The 15,000-nt window shown below is 42.1% G+C and overlaps 1 protein-coding gene across 2 annotated transcripts in view; it reads left to right on the forward strand.

Annotated features, from left to right (window-relative positions):
* LOC147016015 (protein unc-13 homolog B-like) overlaps positions 1–15,000 on the forward strand; it is a 1,009,527-nt gene that overhangs the window by 687,661 nt on the left and 306,866 nt on the right. The gene's annotated exons all lie outside the window — the stretch shown is intronic.

Here is a 15,000-nt window from a genome sequence, read left to right on the forward strand (position 1 = left end):
CTCTCTCACCACCCCTCTCAGATTCCCCTTTTCCACACCCTACATCCCTTTTCCCTCGCCCCCTCTCCACATTCCCCCACCCCCTTTCCAGGTTCCTGCACCCTGACAACAGTGCCTCCTCCCCTGTCCGAACTTTGTGGTCCTCAAACATCTGAGGTCTCCACTCAAATCTGACAGATCTCTCAATCCAGGCGGCTGCTGATAAACCAGATATTATCTGTTTAACGGAATCCTTCCTCCCGCAGGATGTTCCTGATTTCCCCATGCCTCTCGTTGGTGATTATCTCCTTTCGTTTGACAGGCCTGAACCCTGCGCCGGTGATGGAATTGCATTAAACATCAACAACTCCATCTATCACTGCCCGTGCACTGCTCTTAACCCTCAAAACCCCCAGGGATACCGTTGGCCACGAGTTCCTCTCTGTTCCTACCTCTTGTTTGTGATGTACTGTCTTCCTCACAGTGATTACTCCATTTAAATATTTCTCTCTGCCAACATGGACCAACTTTTAATGACCAACCCAACTCTCTCTTACTCATATTATGTGATGATTTCAATTGTCACCATGGAATTGGCTGGGTGTTGGCACCTTTTCATCAGCCAAGGCACTGCAGCATTCTGCGGCTGCATGTGCCTGACTCGATCTGTGAACTTTCCAACTGGGATTTCTGCCAATGGCAAATCTCCCTTCGAGATTTGGTACTGGGCAACTTTCCTGTTAATCCTTCCTGTTCTTCCACTGCTATAATTGGTTCATCTGATCTGCTCATTAATTGGAACTGGACATTCTACTTTGTCCAAAGTTTTTCCTTAGCACGTCTGGGACTGAAAGCTGCCATCTTACTTCTGGATCGGTCTTCTATATTTGCCACCCCTGATATTAATGCAGCCGAGGAATTCTTCCATGGAATCCTGCTCCCTCTTATCCACAAATAAATCCCATACCAACTTCAGTTATCATACCAATCCTCTTACCCATAGTATCAACAGTGAGGCAGTTGCCTGAAAACAACTTGCCTTCTCTTCCTTGAAGGTATCGTGGCAGCCTCAAATATGTCTTTCAATTCTGACAAACTCGCACAATCTGCCCTTTTCATGGTCTGCAGACTCTGTCTCTGCATAAAGACTGCCTGGTGAATCCTCCTAACAACTTCCTTAACAAACCTCTTGAAGAAGTTCAGTCACTCAAACGTTGGGGCCTGACCATCAGCCACAATCTTTCTTGGGTAAACGACATATCTAAGTTGGCCTCCAAAACCAACCTCCAACTGTACATTCTACATTGTCCAAAGTCTTTCCTGAGCACATCTGAACTTTCATCTACTTACAAGGCCTTCATCCACAGTTTGATGGAGTGCTGCTCTTCAATTTGCATTGGCACCCCTGCCTCACACTTTGCTCAACTTGTCGGCATGAAAACCGAGGCCTTCAAAATCATTGGTATCTCCCACGATGAAGCTGAGTCCCTGTGCCTATTACTTTCACATCACAGACAGTTTGGTGATATCTCTCTCTCTCTCTCTCTCTCTCTCTCTCTCTCTCTCTCTCTCTCTCTCTCTCTCTCTCTCTCTCTCTCTCTCTCTCTCTCTCTCTCTCTCTCTCTCTCTCTCTCTCTCTCTCTCTCTCTCTCTCTCTCTCTCTCTCTCTCTCTCTCTCTCTCTCTCTCTCTCTCTCTCTCTCTCTCCCTCTCTCTCTCTCTCTCTCTCTCTCTCTCTCTCTCCCTCTCTCTCTCTCTCCCTCTCTCCCTCTCTCTCTCTCTCTCTCTCTCTCTCTCTCTCTCTCTCTCTCTCTCTCCCTCTCTCTCTCTCTCTCTCTCTCCCTCTCTCCCTCTCTCTCTCTCTCTCTCTCTCTCTCTCTCCCTCTCTCTCTCTCTCTCTCTCTCTCTCTCTCTCTCTCTCTCTCTCTCTCTCTCTCCCTCTCTCCCTCTCTCCCTCTCTCCCTCTCTCCCTCTCTCCCTCTCTCCTTAGTACCAAGTTTGGTGAAGTCTTCTGCTCTTACACCCGCTGCCCTTTTCATGGTCTGCCAGTGACCCACTTCTGGGGAAACTCCCAAAATACAGGCTCACTGCTCACTTCCACTCATATGTTTTATCTCACCTGTGGAAGCACTTCTTCAGCCTGTTCAATCTCCTTTCCTCCAGTGCTTTGATCAAGTCAACCACCATCTCAGGTCATCCCACATCCATACCGCTGACCTTTCTACCTTCATTAACCCTACCGAAGCCAACCTCGTTCGATGTTTTTTTGTTACTGGGTGCCTCCTTTCTCCCCCATTCCCTCACTCTCCTCTTCAATTATTTTTATTCCATTTTGGCTTCTTCCCCATTTTTGGGTCATCTCTTCGAGCATGACCTATACTAATAATATGGGTGTCGATGTCCTTCGATCCGTCCGTCCGTCCGTCCACAATTAAGTAGAAGCGGGAGATCTGGTCATTAGTGATCCTGATAGAGCTCGATGAGACGTACACGATGGTATGACTTTCAAGGTCACCGAAGGTCAAGGTCAAGCTCACGAGGCCTTTGAAGTTGCGAAAATGACGATTTTTCAAAATCTATCTCCTCCGCCATTTCTCAAGCGATCTTGAATTTGATTGTGGCATATGAATCTATGGGACAATATCTAAATTTGGTCAGGCCGGATTTTCGATATTCGCTTTCGTTTTCGTGTCACGTGACTTCAAAGTTGGCAAAAAATGCGAAAATGACGATTTTTCAAAATCTATCTCCTCCGCCATTTCTCAAGCAATCTTGAATTTGATTGTAGCATATGAATCCATGGGACAATATCTAAATTTGGTCGGGCCGGATTTTCGAATTTCGCTTTCGTTTTCGCGTCACGTGACTTCAAAGTTTGCAAAAACTGCCCTACCTTCATGAGGCTATATATTCTCTACTGGGCATGGTAAAAGTTAGTGAATGGTGTCATTGCATAGCAGCTGACCTTATATATTATATTCATACATTTTCCGCCGAAAGTGCAAAAGTTTCAAAACCCGAAATGTAAACGTCGGCATTTATTTTGAAAATATAATTTCGTGCACGTGCGCCAAAATGCCGAGTCATCTTTAACCAAGCTGCGCAGTGGAGCTGCGCAGTAGGCTTCGGTCATAACTAAACATTGAGAACTTGTGGTATTATTTCTCGCAGAGATGACCGTCACTCCTGCACGGGGGGGGGAGGGGTAATTTTTCCCTAACACTTCTGTGATTCAGAATTTACACCTGTATCCAGCTTGTCCCCCCCTCCCCCAACCACCTTTGTCCTCACCCCTCTCTTTGTTCTCATTCATCCCCTTATCTCCTTTATTCCTCTAGTTATGCTATATTTCCCTCTACCCTGTGATTGGTGTGCCCTCCCTATTTACACTGTTCTTTTTGTTATGTCATATCCACGTTTGTTCTATTTTCCATGTGTTCTCGCTCACACATGAGCCTCCACTCTGTGTACAAACAGTGTATTTTTTGCCAATGAGTGCATTGTCCAGCTTAATTGCCCACACAATTATTGCCTTATTTTGCACGGATACCTTCTCTAAAAAATTAACCCCGTGCGGGAGTGACGGTCATCTCTGCGAGAAAATATATAGCCTCCTCAAGGTAGGGCAGTTTTTGCAAACTTTGAAGTCACGTGACGCGAAAACGAAAGCGAAATTCGAAAATCCGGCCTGACGAAATTTAGATATTGTCCCATAGATTTGTATGCCACAATCAAATTCAAGATCGCTTGAGAAATGGCGGAGGAGATAGAATTTGAAAATCGTCATTTTCGCAACGGACGGACGGATCGAAGGATATCTACACCCATATTATTAGGTCATGCTCGAAGAGATGACCTAAAAAGGAAATTACTGTAGTTATACTTTTACAATGAAACGTCCCAGTATTCTCACCATCAAATCACCATTAAATTCCTCTACAAATTGAAGTTCATAAGTCGGACAACAAAAATGTCATCAAAAGACGGTTGTTTCACCTTTTCTGACTCATCAGGTTCGAACGGGTTTTAGGTCGACTCCTTTGGCCTCTATGTTCACCCGTCCAGATATAGTATGATTCTCTGCTTTGAGGTGGTGTTGGACAGAGTAATTTGCCTCCTGCAGGTGTTTTGTTCAGCTCAGTCTAAACGAGGAGCAGGATGGCCATCTTGAAGCCTTTATTGCATTATTTGAAGCATGCTTACGATCGTCTTTAATCGTGACAATGGCAGCTTTACGTTGGTGCCTATGGTGTTCCTTCCTTGGAAATGTGCTACAATGATAAACACACAAGCAGCACATTGTAGTTTTTCAGCCAATGATTGCAGGTGTTGTTTGACAACTTTTAGTGCATTTTGAAGGTGTGACATTTGGCATATCACACCATAATTACAACATATCTCTGTAACTATGCAATTTGGTGGCTTTTCATGAGTGGGGTTTCTCGACTGCACTACAGTTGAGTGACTGTTGACAAAAAGCGACAGTAAAACAATTTTTGGAGGTCATATCCGCAATCAAATTCAATGTAGTTGATGAAAATGGTTGTATAAAGTCAAGATCTCTTCTTCTTCTTCTTCTTTCGGCTGCTCCCGTTTGGGGTCGCCACAGCGGATCATCCGTATGATCCGCATAGTGATTTGGCACATGTTTTACACCGGATGCCCTTCCTGACGCAACCCTGGTCGCCTCTTACGACACAGGGATATGGTACACCTATTTTAACCGGGGTATACACCGACCCAGTACACTGGTATTCACTTTGCCGACCTCGGAAGGATGACAGGCTGAGTCAACTCCCTGGTGTATTAATTCAGTGGCCCAACGGGGCTTGAACTCAGGACCTTTTGGATCCCAAGTCGCTGCCCTAACCACTGCGCCAACACCAGGCTTGTATAAAGTCAAGATATCTGTGAGAAAAACATTGAAGGGTTTCTTCGCTGGAGGTGATAAAAGTCCAAGAATCTGGTATCGATTTTTTTCTGCCCAAGATTTAATCTCCAGTAGTGGGCAGTGCCTGATATTTTTTGTTGAAAAGCTCCCCTGGTGATAACTTTGAGAAGTGTATTGGTCAACTCAGGCTGTATCCTGAGTCCAACTCCATTAGCAACTCCAAGTAACTCACTACCAACATCCAGCTGCTGAAGGTGCATATGTATCAAGTTATCCTTCTTGCTCTCAGTGTATAAACACAATTACTGAGAGTAACAGGTAAATTTATTGTAATCGTTTTTGCAGTCGATTTTGTTTGAGGAAAGGTAGTCTATATGATATAAGACAATTGCATGCATAAACTTCGCTGGAGAACATGCTTAGGAACATAATTATAATCCAAGATGCCCTTGCTAACATGATTTGGTAACCTTTGATGTTGCATATGGCTGGTGTTGGCATAATGGTTAGGGTCGTGGGTTTTGGGATCCAAGGATCCTGAGTTCAAATCCCCATTGGCTGTTGAATTAATACCAGGTGGGGTTGACTCTGGCTGTCACCCTTCCGAGGTTGGCAAAATGAGTGCCAGCTTGCTGGTATCCTGTGTCAGGGTGGCGACTTCTCCAGGATTGTGCCCAATAGCCAAGGAGACTGCTTAGGCAGCACCAACGCTCTGCACTGAGGTTGGTCCAAATGGATGGTGGGCTTGGGATCTGAGGGTCCTGAGTTGAAATCCTACCTGGCCATTGAACTAATACCAGGTGGGGTTGATTCTCTGAGTTTCGAAGAAAGTGGACATTATTTCTAAGAGCATCCAATATCTCAAGATTAGGCTTGGCCATGCCATTATTATCTAGATCATAGAGTTAAATCAGCGACGATCAGTGTGGAAATGGCTCACATGATTCCTGTCACTCGAGAAATTATACTCTCTTCTTCCTGATCATGTATGATTAAGTGAGTACTTTCAACGCAGATATTTGCATTTTCAGATATATTTATGAAATATGGTGCTTTTAAAATAAGTCATGGTTCAGGTGACATGACCAAGTTCTGGAGCCATGACTAAGTTTGCCAATTAAGCTGGACTCGCTAAAAATTTTGGATTCATTGTTGAATCGTCACTGAGCACGTGCAGAATTTCAGGCAATGATAATTGTAGTCATGTAGCATATGCCATGGCAATGTGTTCTCCACGTTGTAGTTAAAAATATATTTTTTAATATTGTTGCGTCAAAAAAAAATTGTTCAGAAGCTTTTTTAAAGATATAGGCCAGACTAAAAGTATTCAAAACAACAGTGGTGAACCATACATCTGGCGCATTCAACATAATTTGTTGCTTCCTGTAGGGATGTTGTTCTTCTTTCGGCTGCTCCCGTTAAGGTTCGCCACAGCGGATCATCCGTTATGATCCGAATACTGATTTGGCACAGGTTTTACGCCGGATGCCCTTCCTGACGCAACCCTGGTCGCCTCCTACGACACAGGGATAAGGATTGGGTTTCGCTATCACTCCGGGCTGCCCTACACCCTCTCATAGCGTGGCCCAGCGCAGAGCGCCCATCCTCAAGCGATTCTCCAACCCAAGCCTCCGAGTAGCCGGATTACAGGTGCACGCCATGACACCCGGTCCCTGTAGGGATATATATATATATATATATATATATATATATATATATATATATATATATATATATATATATATATATATATATATATATATATATATATATATACATATATATATATACATATATATATATACATATATATATATATATATATATATATATATATATATATATATATATATATATATATATATATATAACATAATCCTTCGCCTCATCCATTACCGAATAAATGGGAGAGGGCATTGGAGGTGTATGTGTTTGAGTCCGCACACACATGAACTTGAATATAGCACTCCTGGGCCGCCTATTTATATTGTGCTCCAATTCGCCTCAAGCACAGTTTGACAAAATTACCTATTGTAACCATAACCTTTATACATATAATTGAACGATACATTGATTTAGTACTTCAATGTGGATTATCACAAAGTTATCCTCACCCGCTCCTAAGTGTGTTTGCTCATACCCGTCCTTGGTTTGAAGCATGTGGTAAGGCATATAGGCTTCATTAACACACACAACCTGTCGTAGACACAGTTCAACAAAGTTGTCCAGTTGAACCATGACGTGTTTATGTCTGATTTAACCGTTTGTTCATTTTTATACATTGGATGTGCATTACGTCCAATTTAGAGATGACCTACTGGAATCTATATCACACATTTAATGGTGCTTTAAACTTATGTGATACGTGCAGCTTTGTGCAGCAATGAAATGTCATTATAAAGTTTGCATTCGAAATAAGGTTCTGGATTATAAAAAAAGGCATTGTTCATCGAAACAGAATTTTAACCTGCAAAATGTCAAAAAGGGGTCATCTCGACAAAAAAAAAACAACTTTGAAAAATGTTGTTCTCAGGAATTGTCCATCCATCCCCCCTGAGTCTCACACTTTCCCAAACCATCGATGTCAAGTCAGTCAGTGAGTCTAAACCTTTTTTCAGATATAATGTAATCCCTATACTCTGGTGTAGCTCTTCATTGTTAAATGTTCTGTCTTGTTATAAACGTGTTTTGTCATTGTTCTGGTGTCTACCTCACTGTAGTTGTTTGTCTATGTAACGAGAAATTTCAAAACCAGTCTGACATATTGGTCACTCAATACCATGGAGATTTATTCTCATGACTGATGTTACCCTGTCAACCAAGGTGATTTTTCTTCCATGGCTTCTGCTTCTTGCTGTCAACAGCATTTATTTTCCTGGGGCTTTCAGTTTGCTTGAATCTCAGTGAACACCCGTGGTCTGATTTTGTCAATTTCACATGCGCATTACTTTCATACACCATTCATTCGAGCTATACCAACTGGCTCATTCTTTTCCTGCACCAAGCATTAATAATGGCAAGATGATTATATGATCATGCTTGGTCTTATGACAAACATGAATTGTGATACATGCCTACCACCACAATGTAATCGGCAACACTGCACATATGAGTAACTGCTTCAACTCACAGAGCGTGCTCAGCTTTATGTTTTGTTAGTAACACACCACTTGGTTGTCCTGCCCATTTATTACTAGCTCTTGTCCTCGACCCACTTTGATTTATAATTTTTTTTCCGTCTGCAATTTTAGAATTCTTGTTGAAAAGTACATTAAAATAACTGAATTGAATTCATCAACTGAACCTGTTAAAACTTTCACGTTTATTATTTTGTTACACATATACTTTTTACTCCAATTAACCTCCATCTAATATTGGACTTTTCCAAATGCTGCCTTATGATATGTGTGCTGGCTTTCCTGTTAATAATTTATTTAATTATTTTCCACTGATAATTTTAATCTATTAAATCATTAATTGCTGACTCTCTTTACAACTAGAAGGGCACTCGGTCGAGTGCATACTTCCGTCATGCAATTCCTGATCCACGAGAACATATCAGGCCCATTACATTTTTGCATAAAAATAAAAAAACGATCGTATCCAGATCTGGATTCAGATCTTCACCAAAATTGAATCAATTCATCCTTGTCACACACACACAACTTGCACACCAAGTTTCGTTCGAATCTGCCCACAACCTTTTCGAGATATTGTGTTACATGTCAGTTTAGCCCGATCCCTCAATGGTGAAGAATCACTCAAAAAAATTATCAGATCCAGGTTCGGATTCGAATCTTCATCAAAATTAAATCACATCATCTCTTTCACACACCCAACCTCTCCACCAACTTGCATCCAAATTCATCCACAACTTTTTGAGATATCCTGCACACAAACGGACAAATAGACAAATAAGAAAGATGTCATGCATAGCACAATACTTGCAAATTCCATAAAACAAATTTGACCTCAAAAATAATTTGTGGTTGAATTCATTGATAAAATATGCAACTACTCTTCAAATCTCAAGTCATTTGGATGAAAATTGACAATTTTAGAAACTCGGCCTATGTTGACCTTTTGGGCAATGTTGATCTCAAAAATCATTGGTTGAATTCAGTGACATGAAATATAAATCCTCTTCAAATTTCAATTGAATAGGATGAAAATTTAGGATTTTAGAAATCTCACCAAAGCTGTTGACCTTTGGCCTATGTTGACCTTTTCACCGATGTTGACCTCAAAAATAATTGGTGGTTGAATTCAGTGACATGAAATAGAAATCCTCTTCAAATTTGAAGTAAATCGGTTGAAAATTGAGGATTTCAGAAATTCCACCTAAGTTGTTGACCTTTGGCCTATGTTGACCTTTTGGCCGATTCTGACCTCAAAAATAATAATTGCTGGTTGAATTCAATAAGCCGGTATGAAAGTCCTGTTCAACTTTCAAGTCAATTGGATGAAAAATGACTATTATAGAAATTCGACCTCAAGATGACCTTTGACCTTTGAACTCAAAATCAACACGCTTCTCAGTTAAGACTACCTCTACAACTTGGTAAAGTTTCATGACGATCAGTTTGTAATTGGAACCTGTAGGCGATTGACAGGCAAACAAACAAACAGACAAGCCGGTAGGCGGCGATGGGTCGCCGAGCATGAAAACTATAAGATATAGAGCAAAATGGATGTCATATAGCGGATAGGGAATCACCTTAAGATTATGCATATCAAATCTCATCCAGTTCCATCTACTGATAACTACTCGGTATCCATTTGAATGAAAAGTACCGAAAATGCGGTTTGAAATCGGAAATCCCCAAAGTTCGAGGGGGTGCTGTGGGTGAACAAAGATCTAAATCGAAAATCCGGCTCGATCATTTGTGCACAATGTATTCCAGACGATTAGTGTGAATTTTCATGACAATCCGACCATAACCCTAGGAGGAGTAGCATTTGGCGCGAAGGCACCTCCAGCTCTCGCATATTATCGATTTTTGCACTAATTGACCTTTGACCCCTGACCTAAGCGAAATTGGTCAATATGTCCTGAGGCAAAGTTGTAGAACTCATTGCGTACCATGAACCTGCAGTTTCATTCGTATCGATGCACTCACCTGGTCAGGAAGGGGCCTTCAATTTTCGCCAATTTCCGCGCATACCCTAATTGTAGGGGGCGCTGCGGGTAAAGTATTCCATATATCACAAAAACTGGAATATATTTGATAGAGCATCACCTGTAGATCATTGGTGCCAAATTTCATTACCCTACGTGGGATAATGGCTTTCGGAATTGATTTTGCGTGAACGGTACCGATTTTGAAGGTTTTTCGGTTGTTGCTGGGGAACCAAAGCGTCCCTAGCAACCATCACAATTTCCAAAGCACGAGGTCATAAGATGTACCTACCACCTGAGTTTGGTCAAAATCCGCCCACGTATACTTCCAATTATGCTGATGACAAATGAACAAACATCCAAACAAACAGACAGAATTACTGACAATAAGGGTGACCTATTTCGGCGACCCAACCTATTTCGGTGACCCAACCTATTTCGGTGACCCAACCTATTTCGGCGACCCAACCTATTTCGGTGACCCAACCTTTTTCGGCGACCCAACAGACAGAACAACAAAATAGATTGACCAATATACTTGAAAAATGTTCGCTTTTGCAAGTCACAAACAAATAGACACACAGGGGTTAAAACACCTTTTTGGTCGAGGAGGTAATAACACTGATGTTCAAGTGTTGGATGAATGTTGGATGAGCACATCCACCTCATGTTTGTCTTCGACTGTAAAATGCATCACTTCTTTAAAAAAAGATTTTTTACTTCTTAATTTACTTTTACTTTTCATGGGAAGGGGGCATAATGTAACAATGGATGTTCATTGTTTAGTGTTTATAAAATCCACAATATAAGAAGTACATGTTGTGACTCAAGACACACCTTCATTGTGCGAAACCGGAGAGGAAAATCTTTCAATGTTTTTCTTCTTTTTTTGCTTTGGAGATGTAGGCTCGTAAAAGTGTTTTCACCGAGATTACTTGAAGGACAAGGAAGCGCTCATTAAGCAAAAAAAAAAAAAAAAAGATGTGATAATGAAACTTGTACACTTACTTGGGCCTTCTTTATCAACTTGTAAGAGTAGATTTCTTACATACAACTTCATTGCACGAGTAGGCTACACAGCCAATCAAGCCTGTGCAATGGTTGCCATCCTCGGTTGTTTGTCCATGCACTATCCTTTTTAAATGTTGAGCATCGAGCAAGGACGCAGCACATACAATTTTTAACATCTTTGGTGTAGCTCAGTCAAGGTGTCGAGATGCCGACGACCCAGACTCAAGAGCGGATGCTCTCATCATTACACTACTAGTTATGGTTGAATCATCGGTGTTTTTGTCCGACTTTCACCAGAGCTCAATTTTTACACTCATGCAATGAAGAAATTCTGATTTATAGACTCTGATAACACTTTGAAATGCATTCATGAACTCAAAATCAAACATCCGTCTTGCAGAAAAATAATGACGCCTGTCAGTCTCTCAACGCAGACAGATGATTGTCTCTCTGTTTTCTTTTCCTTTCCTTTGATCCTGTTAGGCGTTTGTAAGTGATGTTCAAGCTTACATCTCACTTTGACTCCGACACTCCTCTTTTCTCCTGCCTGTGGAATCATATTCCTGAGACAGTTCACTTCCAAACCCCTTGTCACATCATGTTCATACAGCGGTACAATTATTTATTATTTTAATAAATCCCCCCTCCCCATTCTGGTCACAATATCTATTTCTCTTTGGTGAAACAGGTTCCGTGTCAAACACAGATTGCAGTAAGTGTCAGTTCATGATCCTTAACCCCTTCATGACTGCATCCTCCATTTCATAAAGTTCCCCATACACGTCCTCTGTCCAACTGCCTGCCTTGGGCTACATCATTCCGTCTCTTGCGCGCAGCTCCATCCACAACTTCTATTGCTCTCCTCTCTCTAATATGAACAAATAATACATGAGGTCTTTATTCTGACAACACTGTCCTCCCCATCTAGTTTACTAGCTGCTACTGCATTATGGACATTCTGTGTTTCTTCGAAACGTTCATTTCACAGGATGTCTCTGATTCCTTTGTGTCGGCTCCTGGCTATTTTCTATTCCATTTTGACATTTTTATGACTGAGGGTCAGAAGGAATCTGTAAAATTTCCAACCTATATTTCTGCAGCTGTTACATCCTCCCCCCCCCCTGGACTAGTTATGCTCTACATTCCATTCATCCTCTCCTGCTCCTCTGTCCCTCTTGGCTCTGCTGACCACTTTCTTGTCAAAGCCTACATCTACATGGTTATATCGTTGCAGAGCAACCTCAATCCCGCAGAAATGGCTGTTCGCATCAGTGAACTGGAAGGGACCTGCAGTCTTTCTTCTCTCATTAAGGAATGGGCTACGACCTCCACACCATCTAACATTGATTCTTCCTGGGAATACTTCCAAAGAATACTCTATCTCACTCCGGTTTATGCCATCCTCACTGCAGCTATCCCTTCAGTCCTCATGGTCCTAGTACACTCAATCCTGTGATGAGGTGGTTGAAGTCGAGCAGGTTTCTTTATCAACACGGAAGGCTAGATCGACGAAGAGAAACTTTTGGTCACTAATTAATATGCACAAGAAATGTGTGTCAACCTATAGGCAATCAGAAACCACAATTTATCCTTACCTCAACACTGAGCTTTAGTCATTTTCCTCGTAGTTCTGGGGATGCCTTGTGTATCCTCGTCCTCCTTCCCCTCACTCAAATCAAATGGCTTCACCTCAAACTCTGCTTGATGCAAGGCAAACTATCTCAACTCGGTGTTTGTCACCAAATCTCAAGTACCCAACCAACTCCACTTTGTCTTCATTTTATGACCTCGTAACCACTAAGCTTCTCGACTCGATGTCTGAAACTCAAGGAGGTCGAAAAAGTTCTGTCCATCCGCAACTCTTTGTCAGAACTGCAGGGACCAGATGGCATTACTACCCATGACCTCAAATTCTACTCTGCTGGTTTTGCTTCTTTTTTTGTCTGCTTCCTTGAACCTTTCTTTTAAATAAAAATTTTTAAAAACCTCTCCTTTATCCGTCTTCCTTTTCCTGAAAATCTTCCAACATCACTCCCTTTCACAAGAATGGTGGAAAAACAGATCAGTAAGCTGACTTGCAATTACAAGCATCATTGCTGCCAGCCACAAGTGTTTCCTTATTTCAAAACAACGTGATTTCAAACCATCAATTTGGATTCTGTCCCAGTGACTCAACTCTGGACATTCTATTGCTTCTCCCTCAGCAATGGTGAGAAAACCTAAATTTCAAACAAGAGGTCAGGACCATCTCCATGGACATATATCAGGCATTCAATGCAGTGAGGAATCTTACTCTGCTTGCTCAGCTCACTGCCTCTGGAATACAAGACCATCCTCCTCCTCTTATGGAGACACTGTACTGTGATTGATGGAATTCTGTCTTCTCCTCTCCCAGAGGAGACTGGAGTGCCCAATCTTTTTCCTTATCTACACGAATGACCACTCTCATGCATTGCACAATAGCTTTGCAAAAACTTCCTTTTTAGATTATTTTTTTTTCCAAAATAAGCTCATAGAGGGGGTCCCGGTGTCTGGCCATCTGTCCGTCCATTCGTATGTATGTATGTCTGTTAACATTTGACTAAAACATCTTCCCCACAACTACCTGAGTGATACAGGCCAAATTTGGTACGGTCTCATGGGGGTGTGCTCCCTATCCGGATGTGCCCCCCTATAAAGGAGGTAAAAGGGGTTTTGCCACAAATATTGGTATTTTATTCAAAAATATTCTCAGAAACCGACAGCCGGATCCAGACCAAACAAGCGAAACAGCATCGTGACCATGCCCTCACCTTAAGTTGTGCTCCCCGTAGCCATATCTCCACTGGAAAGGGGGCCACAGCCTCCCTCCGCTAATCCCTCATATTCACTAAAACATATTTTCCTCATAAACTACATGACTGATATTGACCAAATTTGGTATGACAGATCTGAACAGTAAGATCTAATGTGGTTGTGCTCCCCATCCGGATCTGCCCCCCTACAAGAGGCTGAAAAAGAGGGTTTTGCCTCAAATTCAGGTAATTTGTTTTAAAATCTTCTCAGAAACTGATAGCCAGATGCAGACCAACCAAACTCTTTGTAAAACATAAGGATGATGTCGTTAACTTAAGTTCTGCTCCCCATGACCGTACTCCTTCAGGAAGGGGGGCCATGGCTCCTTCCCCCAAATCCCTCATTTTTCACCCCGCCTATTGGGGAAATGACCATCAGTCCCCCATGGGGATATTTTTTTCAGATCTCGCCACATTGGGTAATACAATACCCGATCCCACTGTCAGGCAGATGTCAGCTGTGTAGCGTTGCTCTCTGCTGATCTGGAATTGATTCGATGTTGTTCTAACAAATAGTACATGTCTTTCAATCCTGGCCAATCTCAAACCCACTCTGTCACTCTGTAAGTATTGTCGAATGAACCCATCTATTTCCATGGGAGTCACTGGAACAGCTACAGTCTCTTCAACTTCTTGGCCTCATCACCTGCTACCACCTCTCCTGAGCTGACCGTATTGCAAAAATCTCCAAAGTCAGCCACAGAATGGGCATCCTCTCTTGTTCCAAGTCATTCCTTCCTTGTTAAATGAGAACTATTCACAGCTGACGAGATAGCCCAACTCACATCTTCAAGATAGCTTTGTCCATAGCCCAAATGAAGTATTTGTTCTCCACTTTAAAATTGTATGCCAACATCTCATCTGTCTCTTGTGGAATTTGTGCAGTCCCAAAATGCTGAACAAATCTTCCACAATGAGGCTAAAACATAAGGTTTCCTCCTCTCATATTACTGACATTTTGGAAGCCTCTGTTTTTTTTACAGCCTTCATTTGATGCAGCTTCCTTTACTCTCTCAACTCTCTGAACCTTGCTAGCTCCTGCAGGATGCACGTGTCCTTCAAGTGACCCCCACCTGGTGAACCTCCGTAAATGCACACACCTCCACTCTTTTGTCATGCTTGTGTAACCATGTTCCTGAGGTTCTTCAATCCCACTCTTCCTGTTTC

Source organism: Eptatretus burgeri, chromosome 12, assembly GCF_056783735.1.
Source record: "Eptatretus burgeri isolate ZD-2024b chromosome 12, Ebu_testis_v1, whole genome shotgun sequence".
NCBI classification, from domain to species: Eukaryota; Metazoa; Chordata; class Myxini; order Myxiniformes; family Myxinidae; genus Eptatretus; species Eptatretus burgeri.